This window comes from Rattus norvegicus, chromosome 11 (genome assembly GCF_021556685.1).
Source record: "Rattus norvegicus strain SHRSP/BbbUtx chromosome 11, alternate assembly SHRSP_T2T, whole genome shotgun sequence".
In the NCBI taxonomy this organism is placed as follows: domain Eukaryota; kingdom Metazoa; phylum Chordata; class Mammalia; order Rodentia; family Muridae; genus Rattus; species Rattus norvegicus.
Genome location: NC_141544.1, coordinates 89,245,934 through 89,258,114, shown reverse-complemented (window position 1 = coordinate 89,258,114; position 12,181 = coordinate 89,245,934). Strand labels below are relative to the sequence as shown.

At 41.3% G+C, this 12,181-nt stretch overlaps 1 long non-coding RNA gene across 2 annotated transcripts in view; it reads right to left on the bottom strand.

Annotated features, from left to right (window-relative positions):
* The window catches only part of LOC148002666 (uncharacterized), a 66,474-nt gene extending 54,857 nt beyond the window's left edge, over positions 1-11,617 (bottom strand). For both annotated transcript variants that reach the window (XR_015633596.1, XR_015633597.1), the window contains exon 1: positions 11,467-11,617. This is a non-coding gene — a long non-coding RNA (uncharacterized LOC148002666). The remainder of the gene's footprint in view (positions 1-11,466) is intronic.
* Between the last annotated feature and the right edge of the window lie 564 nt (positions 11,618-12,181).

The following is a 12,181-nucleotide window of genomic DNA, read 5'->3' as shown; positions in this document are numbered from 1 at the left end:
AGGTTTGTGCCCAGGTTGGAGTTTATGGTTCTCCTTTGATAGCGTACACAGTACCTTCTAGTACCAAGAGTCCATATGGGTGAAGGTCTAGGAGGCTCCAGGTCTTGACTCCTCTGTGTTCAATGAGTTGTATATTAGTTTGAGCAATAGTGCCTTGCCACAGGTATGTAAAGAGCTAAGGTATGCTATAGCTATTGAAACAGCTGGGGCTGCTTGCTGGTTCACACGGAACCCCTTTGGCCCACAACTCAATTAAATTAGATGTCATCCAGTGCTGGAACCGAAGCCTCATTTGATGTTGAGAGGGGTCCAATTGTGGCTCTGTCTTCTGCATTATTTGACATTCCATTTAGATTGTCTTCACACATGTATACACTTTAAGAAGTTTCTATTGTATTGGGTTTTCCTATACCCCCTCAAATGGTCCTTAAATTTAGCTTTCCCTCTCCATATACCCTTCCTCTTCATTTGATCCTCTCAATACAGTCCTTGCTCCCATCTAGCTACAAGGATTTTACTTCCCCTTCCTACAGACATCTGTCTCTCACCTGGAGTCCCTTACTCTACACTTATCTCCACACTTCTGTGAAGCCTAGCTTGCTTATCTTTGACTTAAATACTAGCATCCACATAGAAGCAAATGCAAACCACATTTATCTTTCTGGGTCTGTCTAACCTCACTCAGGATGACGTTTTCTACTTCCACCCATTTCATGATTTCATTTTTTTTAACAGCTGAGTAACATTCCATTGTGTAAGTGTACCCCATTATTTTTTTTAATCTGTTTCTCTGTTGAGAGACATCTAGGCTCTTTCCCATTTTGGCCATTGTGAATAGAGCAGCAATAAATGTGACTAAGGATCTCTGTAGTTGGATGGAGCATGGCATGTACCCAAGAGTGGATAGCTGGGTCTTGAGGTAAGTTGATTCCTAGCTTTTTAAAGAAACGCTATACTGATTTCCATAGTGGCTGCATGGGTTTTCACTCTCACAAGCAATGGAAGAGTTCCTCCCTTGCCCAACGTCCTCACCAGCATGAACTGTCACTGTTTTATTGATCTTGGCTCTTTTCACTGGTGCTAGATGGAAATCTCAAAGTAGTTTTATTTGCATTTCTACCATAGCTAAGGATTTTGAACACTTTTTTCAGTGTTTCTCAGTCATTCGAGTTTTCTCTTTTGAGAAATTTCTGTTTATAGCTGAACCTCGCTTTAAAATAGGACAATATGGGTTTGTTGGGGGGGGGTTGTCCAATTTTTGTGTTCTTTATATATTTGGGATATTTTCTCTCTCTTGGATGCACAGTTGGTAAAACTCTTTCCCCATTCTGTAGAATGCTTCTTTGTCCTACTGGTGATGCTCTTTGCTTGGGAACAACTTTCAGTTTCATGAGGTTCAATGTGTTAATTGTTGATTTTAGTGTATGTTCTATCCATGTTCTGTCCAGAAAAGGATTTCCTGTGCCAATTAATTCAAGGCTATTTCCCACCTTCTTTTCTACCATATTCAGTGTATCTGATGTTCTGTGGAGGTTGATTCATTTAGAGTTGAGTTTTTTTCAGAATTCAGTTTTACCAGAACCATTTGCCAAAGATGTTGTCATTTTTTGAGCATGTATTTATGAATTTATAAAAACTCTGTATCCATTCCTCCATTGAGGGACATCTGGGTTCTTTCCAGTTTCTGGCTATTATAAATAAGGCTGCTACAAACATAGTGGAGCATGTGTCCTTGTTATATGTTTGAGAATCTTTCGGATATATGCCCAGGAATGGTATAGCTGGGTCCTCAGGTAGTACTATGTCCAATATTCTGAGGAACTTCCAGACTGATTTCCAGAGTGGTTGTACCAGCTTCCTAGCCCACCAACAATGGAGAAGTGTACCTCTTTCTCCACATCCTTGCCAGCATCTACTGTCACCTGAGTTTTTGATCTTAGCCATTCTGACTGGTATGAAGTGGAATTTCAGGGTTGTTTTGATTTGCATTTCCCTGATGACTAAGGATGTTGAACATTTCCCTAGATGCTTCTCTGCCATTCAATATTCCTCAGTTGAGAATTCTTTGTTTAGCTCTGTAACCCATTTTTGATAGGGTTATTTTGTTTTCTGGAGTCTAACTTCTTGAGTTCGCTGTATATACTGAGGATGCCAAGAAGTGCTTGCTGACAGGAGCCTGATATAGCTATCTCCTGAGAGACTCTGCCAGACTTTGACAAATACAGAGACAGATGCTCACAGCCAGCCATTGGACTGAGCATGGGGTCCCCAATGGAGGAGTTAGAGAAAGGACTGAAAGAGCTGAAAGGGTTTGCAACGCTATAGGAAGAACAACAATATCAATCAACCAGACACCACAAAGTCCTAGGGACTAAACTGCCAACCAAAGAGTACACACGGAGGAACCCTTGATCCAGCTACATATGTAGTGTATGATGGCCTTGTACATCAGTGGGAGGAGAGACCCTTGGCCCTGTGATGACTTGATGACTCAGTGTAGGGGAATGTCAGAGTGGGGAGGTGGGAGTGGGTAGATGGGGGAGCACCCTCATAGTAGCAGGAGGAGGGAGGATGGGATAGGGGGTTTCCAGAGGGGAAACTGGGAAAGGGGATAACATTTGAAATGTAAATAAATAAAATATCCAATAAAAAATAAAAAAACAAAAAATTTAAAAAATTCTGGGGCTAATAGCTATCTGGATTTATTCCTAGGTATTAATCAGTGTCTGTTTTCAAGCTAATACCATGCTCTTTTTATTGCAATAGTTCTGTAGTAAAATTTAAGATCAGAGATGGTGATAACTCAGCAATTATTATTATTGCTATTATTATTATTCAGGATTGTTTTAGCTTTATTGGGTGTTTTGTGTTTCCATATGAAGCTCAAAATGGTTCTTTCAGGATCTGTGACTAGTCATGCTGGAATTTTGATTGAGATTTCATTGAATCTGTAGAATAATTTTGTTAGGAAGAAAATTTTTACCCTATTACTCCTACCAATCCATGAGCATGGGAGATCTTTTCATCTCCTGATAGCTCCTTCAATTTCTTCTTAAATCTTAAAGAACTTTTTATCATATAAATCTTTCACTTCCTTGGTTAGAGTTACCCCAATATATTTTTGATTATTGGTGACTCTCATGAAGTTGTTTCCCTGATTTCTTTTGCACCCCATTTGTTACTTGTTTCTAGGAAGGCTACTGATTATTGTGAGTTCATTTTGCATCCTGCTATTTTGCTGAATGTGTTGCAGTTGTGATTGAATTGCTTATCTGATCTTGATTTAACTCTGGTAGGTGATATGTATTAAGAAAACCAATAATTTCTTGTAGATTTTCCAATTCTGTGGAATGTAGGTTTTCAATATACATTCTTAGGATTATCTGACCTTGCTCAGTGTCTCTTAATACGCCCCCCTTTTTATCTCTAACTTTGTTAATTTGGGTCTTCTCTTTCCTCCCCTTTGTTAGTTTGGATAAGGGTTTTTCAATCTTAAATGTACTGACGCACATTTCAACAAACACCTTTGTATTATCATTTGTACATAACATTCACATATCATTTAAAATAATATACTTTAATACATTCTGCTGCTAATTACTGAGCCCTATGATTGAAGCAGAGAACATTTCCAGCATCCAGAATCCCACATACCATGTCCTATTCAATAACACCTCTCTCCTCACATCCCACCTTTCTCCAGCATTGCCAGGGAGAAGCCTGTCAATATGGTTTAGAACTGATGTCTCTGAAATCACAGTTTCGTGTGGCCAGAATACCAGAGCTTTCGGCCTTTTGGGATATATTTGCCACATCTACATTTATCCAATTGTTCTAATCCTTATTAAGTGAAATAAAACTAGCCTAATTTTCCCCCTTTCCCTTATCTCTTTCCTCTTTGAAGGCTTCACTTTGAAAAACCTGGGATTTTAGGTATAAATATGTAAGGATTACATATTAGGGGTTATACGTAATCTACCTATTTCTACTTCATCTATTTACCTGCAATCTTGTCTCTTACATATTATTTACCTTTTGACTCATTTTCTTACTGCTTCATACAACTATTTGAGGTACCTTCAAGTGTGTCTTTGTGTGTAAATATTTTCTCTAGGGGTTATAAAGGTTGAGTTTTCTGAAACTACTTAACGTTGACATGACTTTGCCTAGCTTCTCAGTGGATGCTGATGCTGGGGGTTAGCCTAGATGCTGAACATAGGGTTCTAAGGAAAACATTTCTTCTGACTTCTTTTTCATTTGCTGCCATGAGCTCAGATGGACTACAAGGAGAAACACACCCACTGAGTCTTCTATCGCTCAGATATTCAGTTCAGCACCATCTGCTTCTGCATCGCTGATTATCAGCATTTTAAATTGGCTGTCAAAGCCAGAGCCTCTGTTCAGTTCTTTGTGAGAGCGAATGGGTTCTGCTCACCTGGGAGTCTTCTGGAAAGGGGCGTTTGTTATGTTTTAGACCTTGGTGGTAGCACACTGCTGGTATGTAGACTGCAGACTGAGAAGCATGGTCCCTCTTCTCTTCCTTACACCTCAGACACTTTTTAATCTTCCTCAGTACAGTGATCTTTGTTTTCAGTGTTTTCTTTTTTAAATCTTCTATTAGCACTATCTGCATGTTTATTTAAAAATAAAAACATTGTAATGTGTGTGTGTGTGTGTGTGTGTGTGTGTGTGTGTGTTTCAGAGGACAACTTTCCTTTCTATGGATCCAACTCAGGTCTTCAAGTTTGGCAGCCTGCACTGTGACCCACTGACCCACCTTAGCAGCCATTTCCTGAGCTCTTAAAGGCTGTATTTGTTGAGTCCATGCTTCCCATTTGTGGTATAATTCCATGTTTTTCTTTTCTTCTCCATTTTTGGTTTCCAGACTTGCTTGGTGACTTACATAGAAACATTAGAGAACTGACATTCTTGTAGCCAATATTCCCAATTACTCCACATTTACAGTGAGGATAGAGATCAGAGCTGGCTTGTCACTCTTGCTCTGCTAGGCTGCCTGTTTGAGCTTGTATTTTCCTGCAGATGAGGGCAAGGGCTTTGTGCTGTGTGGTGATCCTCTAGTTGTTGTTAACTTCATAGCCAATCCTGCTTTTGCTTGAGGCAATTATAACCAAGGTGGAGGGCAAGCAGCAAAGAGCATAAGGATTAATATAAAAATACCAAAATTACTATTCCACAGACACTTCATGCAAGGGCACACTTTACATGTGTCACCATAATTTATTTAAGGGTGATCTTTGTCAGTTACTTTTTTTTAACTCTAACTTCTATTTACTCTTTCTCTAAGCTGTCAGTTACTTCTGCCAAACACAGGAAGAGAATTCAGGTTTATTCACTGCTCTCTCTCCTTTACATCTCTGAGTAAGTTGGATGATGGGGTCACAGATATCTGTCTACAGTATCTGTAAACACGCAGTACCATAGAGCCAAAGTGTGCATACTGGAGGAGAAGGAATTCGGGAGAGAGAGAGGGAGATGGGAGTGTGGAGTTGGTGAAGGCAAGTTGAGTAGAGAGACAATGGGAAAATGAATGAAGGTAAAAGTTGAAGATAAGATAAACCAGTTAAACAACCCCATAACTCCTAAGGAAATAGAAGCAGTCATTAAAGGTCTCTCAACCAAAAAGAGCCCAGGTCCAGACGGGTTTAGTGCAGAATTCTATCAAACCTTCATAGAAGACCTCATACCAATATTATCCAAACTATTCCACAAAATTGAAACAGATGGAGCCCTACCGAATTCCTTGTACGAAGCCACAATTACTCTTATACCTAAACCACACAAAGACACAACAAAGAAAGAGAACTTCAGACCAATTTCCCTTATGAATATCGACGCAAAAATACTCAATAAAATTCTGGCAAACCGAATTCAAGAGCACATCAAAACAATCATCCACCATGATCAAGTAGGCTTCATCCCAGGCATGCAGGGATGGTTTAATATACGGAAAACCATCAACGTGATCCATTATATAAACAAAGTGAAAGAACAGAACCACATGATCATTTCATTAGATGCTGAGAAAGCATTTGACAAAATTCAACACCCCTTCATGATAAAAGTCCTGGAAAGAATAGGAATTCAAGGCCCATACCTAAACATAGTAAAAGCCATATATAGCAAACCAGTTGCTAACATTAAACTAAATGGAGAGAAACTTGAAGCAATCCCACTAAAATCAGGGACTAGACAAGGCTGCCCACTCTCTCCCTACTTATTCAATATAGTTCTTGAAGTTCTAGCCAGAGCAATCAGACAACAAAAGGAGATCAAAGGGATACAGATCGGAAAAGAAGAGGTCAAAATATCACTATTTGCAGATGACATGATAGTATATTTAAGTGATCCCAAAAGTTCCACCAGAGAACTACTAAAGCTGATAAACAACTTCAGCAAAGTGGCTGGGTATAAAATTAACTCAAATAAATCAGTTGCCTTCCTCTATACAAAAGAGAAACAAGCCGAGAAAGAAATTAGGGAAACGACACCCTTCATAATAGACCCAAATAATATAAAGTACCTCGGTGTGACTTTAACCAAGCAAGTAAAAGATCTGTACAATAAGAACTTCAAGACACTGAGGAAAGAAATTGAAGAACACCTCAGAAGATGGAAAGATCTCCCATGCTCATGGATTGGCAGGATTAATATAGTAAAAATGGCCATTTTACCAAAAGCAATCTACAGATTCAATGCAATCCCCATCAAAATACCAATCCAATTCTTCAAAGAGTTAGACAGAACAATTTGCAAATTCATCTGGAATAACAAAAAACCCAGGATAGCTAAAGCTATCCTCAACAATAAAAGGACTTCAGGGGGAATCACTATCCCTGAACTCAAGCAGTATTACAGAGCAATAGTGATAAAAACTGCATGGTATTGGTACAGAGACAGACAGATAGACCAATGGAATAGAATTGAAGACCCAGAAATGAACCCACACACCTATGGTCACTTGATTTTTGACAAAGGAGCCAAAACCATCCAATGGAAAAAAGATAGCATTTTCAGCAAATGGTGCTGGTTCAACTGGAGGGCAACATGTAGAAGAATGCAGATCGATCCATGCTTATCACCTTGTACAAAGCTTAAGTCCAAGTGGATTAAGGACCTCCACATCAAACCAGACACACTCAAACTAATAGAAGAAAAACTAGGGAAGCATCTGGAACACATGGGCACTGGAAAAAATTTCCTGAACAAAACACCAATGGCTTATGCTCTAAGATCAAGAATCGACAAATGGGATCTCATAAAACTGCAAAGCTTCTGTAAGGCAAAGGACACTGTGGTTAGGACAAAACGGCAACCAACAGATTGGGAAAAGATCTTTACCAATCCTACAACAGATAGAGGCCTTATATCCAAAATATACAAAGAACTCAAGAAGTTAGACCGCAGGGAAACAAATAACCCTATTAAAAAATGGGGTTCAGAGCTAAACAAAGAATTCACAGCTGAGGAATGCCGAATGGCTGAGAAACACCTAAAGAAATGTTCAACATCTTTAGTCATAAGGGAAATGCAAATCAAAACAACCCTGAGATTTCACCTCACACCAGAGCGATTGGCTAAGATCAAAAACTCAGGTGACAGCAGATGCTGGCGAGGATGTGGAGAAAGAGGAACACTCCTCCATTGTTGGTGGGATTGCAGACTGGTAAAACCATTCTGGAAATCAGTCTGGAGGTTCCTCAGAAAATTGGACATTGAACTGCCTGAGGATCCAGCTATACCTCTCTTGGGCATATACCCAAAAGATGCCTCAACATACAAAAGAGACACGTGCTCCACTATGTTCACCGCAGCCTTATTTATAATAGCCAGAAAATGGAAAGAACCCAGATGCCCTTCAACAGAGGAATGGATACAGAAAATGTGGTACATCTACACAATGGAATATTACTCAGCTATCAAAAACAACGAGTTTATGAAATTCGTAGGCAAATGGTTGGAACTGGAAAATATCATCCTGAGTGAGCTAACCCAATCACAGAAAGGCATTCATGGTATGCACTCATTGATAAGTGGCTATTAGCCCAAATGCTTGAATTACCCTAGATCCCTAGAACAAACGGATGATCAAAATGTGAATGCTTCACTCCTTCTTTAAATGAGGAAAAAGAATACCCTTGGCAGGGAAGGGAGAGGCAAAGATTAAAACAGAGACTGAAGGAACACCCATTCAGAGCCTGCCCCACATGTGGCCCATACATATACAGCCACCCAATTAGACAAGATGGATGAAGCAAAGAAGTGCAGACCGACAGGAGCCGGATGTAGATCGCTCCTGAGAGACACAGCCAGAATACAGCAAATATAGAGGCGAATGCCAGCAGCAAACCACTGAACTGAGAATAGGTCCCCTATTGAAGGAATCAGAGAAAGAACTGGAAGAGCTTGAAGGGGCTCGAGACCCCAAAAGTACAACAATGCCAAGCAACCAGAGCTTCCAGGGACTAAGCCACTACCTAAAGACTATACATGGACTGACCCTGGACTCTGACCCCATAGGTAGCAATGAATATCCTAGTAAGAGCACCAGTGGAAGGGGAAGCCCTGGGTCCTGCTAAGACTGAACCCCCAGTGAACTAGTCTATGGGGGGAGGGCGGCAATGGGGGGAGGGTTGGGAGGGGAACACCCATAAGGAAGGGGAGGGGGGAGGGGGATGTTTGCCCGGAAACCGGGAAAGGGAATAACACTCGAAATGTATATAAGAAATACTCAAGTTAATAAAAAAAAAAAAGAATTTAAAAAAAAAAAAAAAAGAAATTCAGCAAGCTTTTGACCCTCCTTAACATCTCTAAGAGCTCTGCAAACAAGATTAATTGAGTAGACTTCAACATTCAAGGAGCCCAGGCTGGGGTGACCTTACAGATAAGAACCAAGTGAACCATAAGAATATTAATTTTAGTTTTCAAAGAAGCGGATTTTCTTAAGTTTATGAAAGAAATAACATGTTCTCTGTTGCATGTATTGTTTCTGTGAGGTGAATAAAACTATCTCTTATTTTGTGGGTGTACAGGGATTTAATTAACGAGATTTATTTAGATGCCAAGAAACAGCCATTTAAATCCTGGAATCAGATGCAAACTTAATATGATCTCATACCCTGTGGATGAGAGTGAATGGTGGAAGGACAGGCAAAGCTCTCTCTGTCGAGGGTCAGGTTACTAATTTATAATAGTATAATATATTAAAACTTCTGGGGAAGCAGAAGCCCATAGTCACTCTCAAAAACAATTTCTTCTTCTTCTTTTGGTTTTTCTTTTTTTGAACAAAAGATGTTTGTTGAATAATTATCTCTGTAGCAGCTTTATTCATAATAGCCAGAAACTGGAAATAACCTAGATGTCCTAAAACTGAATAATGGATACAGAAAATGTGGTACATCTACACAATGGAATGCTATTCAGCTATTAAAATAAAGATAGCATGAATTTTGCAAGCAAATGGATGGAACTTGAAAATATCATCCGGAGTGAGGTAATCCAGTCCCCAAAGGACATGCATGGTATGTACTCGCTTATGAGTGGATATTAGTCGTAAAATACAGGGACCATTTATACTACACAGAGTCAAGGAAGGTAAGCAAGAAGGAAGGCTCAAACGAGGAAGCTTAAATCTCACTGAGAAGGGGGAATAAGATAGTTATAGGAGGCAGATGGAGGGAGGGAACTGGGAGAGAGGGGGAATGGAGAGGGAATGGGGGCTTCAGGATTAGGTGTGAGGAAGAACAGGAGAGATGGCTAGATGGCCATAAGAATGAATGGGAATCTGCAACTGGCAGGAGGGGCTGAGGGAGGGGTACCTCCAGGACAAGACAGACATGAGATAAGGATCACTCCCATTGATTCTCAGGTACCTTAAGTAGTGACCTTAGCTGTGACTAACTACATTTGGGGATATGGAACCTGAAGAGGCCACCTCCTACAACCAAATAGGAACCCCAGTGGAGCAATAGAGACACCAACCCACCTACAAAACTTTCAACCCCAAATTTATCCTGTCTACAAGAAATGCAGGCACTGGGTGGGGTGAATGGAGCAGAGATTGAGAGGACTGGTCAACCAGTAACCAGCCCAACTTGAAACCTATCCCATGGTAAGCACCAATCTCTAACACTATTAATGACACCTTGCTATGCTTGCAGACAGGAACCTAGAATCATTGTCCTCTGAGAGGCTCCACCCAGCAGCTGGCTCAGACAGATACAGACACTCACAGCCAAAGAGTGAATGGAGCTTGGGGACTCTTATGGAAAAACAGGAAAAAGGACAGCTGGCTTTGAAGGGAATAGGAACTACACAGGAAGACCAGCAGTGTCAACTAACATGGACCCTTGGAGCTCTAAGAGTCTGAACCATCAACCAAAGAGGAACATACATGACCTGGACTTAGACCTCCTCCATATAAGTGGTAGATGTGTAGCTTGATCTTCTTGTGGGTCCCAAACAACTGTAATGGAGGCTCTCCCAAAAGCTGTTGCCTGTATATGGGATATGTTCTTCTATCTGGGCTGCCTTGTCTGGACTCAATGGGAGAAGAAGGGCTTAGTCTCACAGAGACTTGACGTGCCAGATGGGGTGATACCCTGAGCGAGGTGAGGGTAAAGACAACCTTCAGAAGAAGGGGATGGGGAATGAGGGAAGGGCTGTGGGAGGGGATGACCAGAAGGAGGGCAGTGAGTGGGATGTAAAGGAAATAAGTAAAATTTAAATTAATAAAAAAAACCACCTCCCCAAAAAACCCAAAACCAAGAACAACAACAGAAAAACCCAGAAAAACAAAGAAAACAATCCTAATTTTCTAAACTTATCAAATTTATTACTGGAAAAGAAACAGAGAGAAAGTTTAGGGTCCCAACAGTTCTGGGATCCTAGCCCTAAGTCTCCTTCCAAATTTCGTCATTTGTTCATTTTTCAATTTACCACTTGAATCTTTCTAAAAACAAATAATAGCTTCTAAATGTGCTAAGCTCCTCCAATGGGCTTTGTGCTAGGCCTGATCCCTGGCCACAAAACCATCAGAGTAGTAGAGTGCTGCAGTTCATTGCATGGACTACAGTGGACTGTGAAATGGGTATTGGATGAGATTAGTGGAGGTGGGCCTCACTGGGCCTGAGCAAGCTGACACACAATTGTCTGGGCTCTATGGAGTCAGCAGCACTCCTCCCAGACCACTCGGGATAAAGAGTTATGTCCAGTAATATTTGGCCTTCCTTGGACTTCCTCAAGTATTCCATAACTACTTCCCTCTGTTCATTCCAGCCTCCTCTTTGAATCCCGTATTTAAAGCATTGTTTGCATTGCATGCGACAATCCTACCTGCTCTGTGATGAGGCACTAAATGGTGCCTCGGGAGATCTGAGGCTGACAAGGGTGCCCCAAGTCCTGAGCTTAGAGCAGGACTTCTAATTTGTCATCCTGAAGTCCACCCACCTTCCCAGCATCCTGTTAGCATCTTTGGTTGCATCATTTGTCTAGTGCAGCTATGTCCTCTGTGGCACAAACGATCATTCAGGCAGAATCAATTTTTCCTCAGTGTCACTGGTACCGGCAGCCAATCTCTCAAAGAGGAAGTGCTTTCAATGTGGGTGACTTCAGAGATGATAGGGGGATGGGAGGTGTGAGCACTGCTGAATACCCCTTGTGAAGGAAGAGAGTTCTCAGGCTGTCTCCCCTTGCAGTAGGAGGCAGGTGCAGCTGCATCCTTTCTTGCAGGGCAGGGGGTAGAAGCTCAGGAAATGACTGCCATGGGTGTGGACTCTTCCTCACTTCTCAGCCATCATATTAGTCCTGTCATGTGTAGTGATTGCAGCCCTCCCTCCAGAGAAACTGGCTCACAAGTAGGGTACTGATGCAATTCTTCTGTCTGCTCTGCTAGAGAAGGTGATGGAAGAGAGGCCTTCTCAAGGTGAAACGGAGACTTGACCTACATTGCCTGCCACTTCATTTGTTCTGGATGCCTGAACGCCCCTCTCAGCAGTGCAGACCCCTTACACCTCATTGTTGCAGTCCTAGGAGCTGCTGTCTGTGAGAGACAGGTTCTGTAGCAAAGACTGATGTAATTTCTAATCGAGTCAAGGAGTGTGGAACTGCAGACAGTTGTGCCTTGGTGGCATACCCTTTCCTTATCTGTGCATTCAGAGTAGCT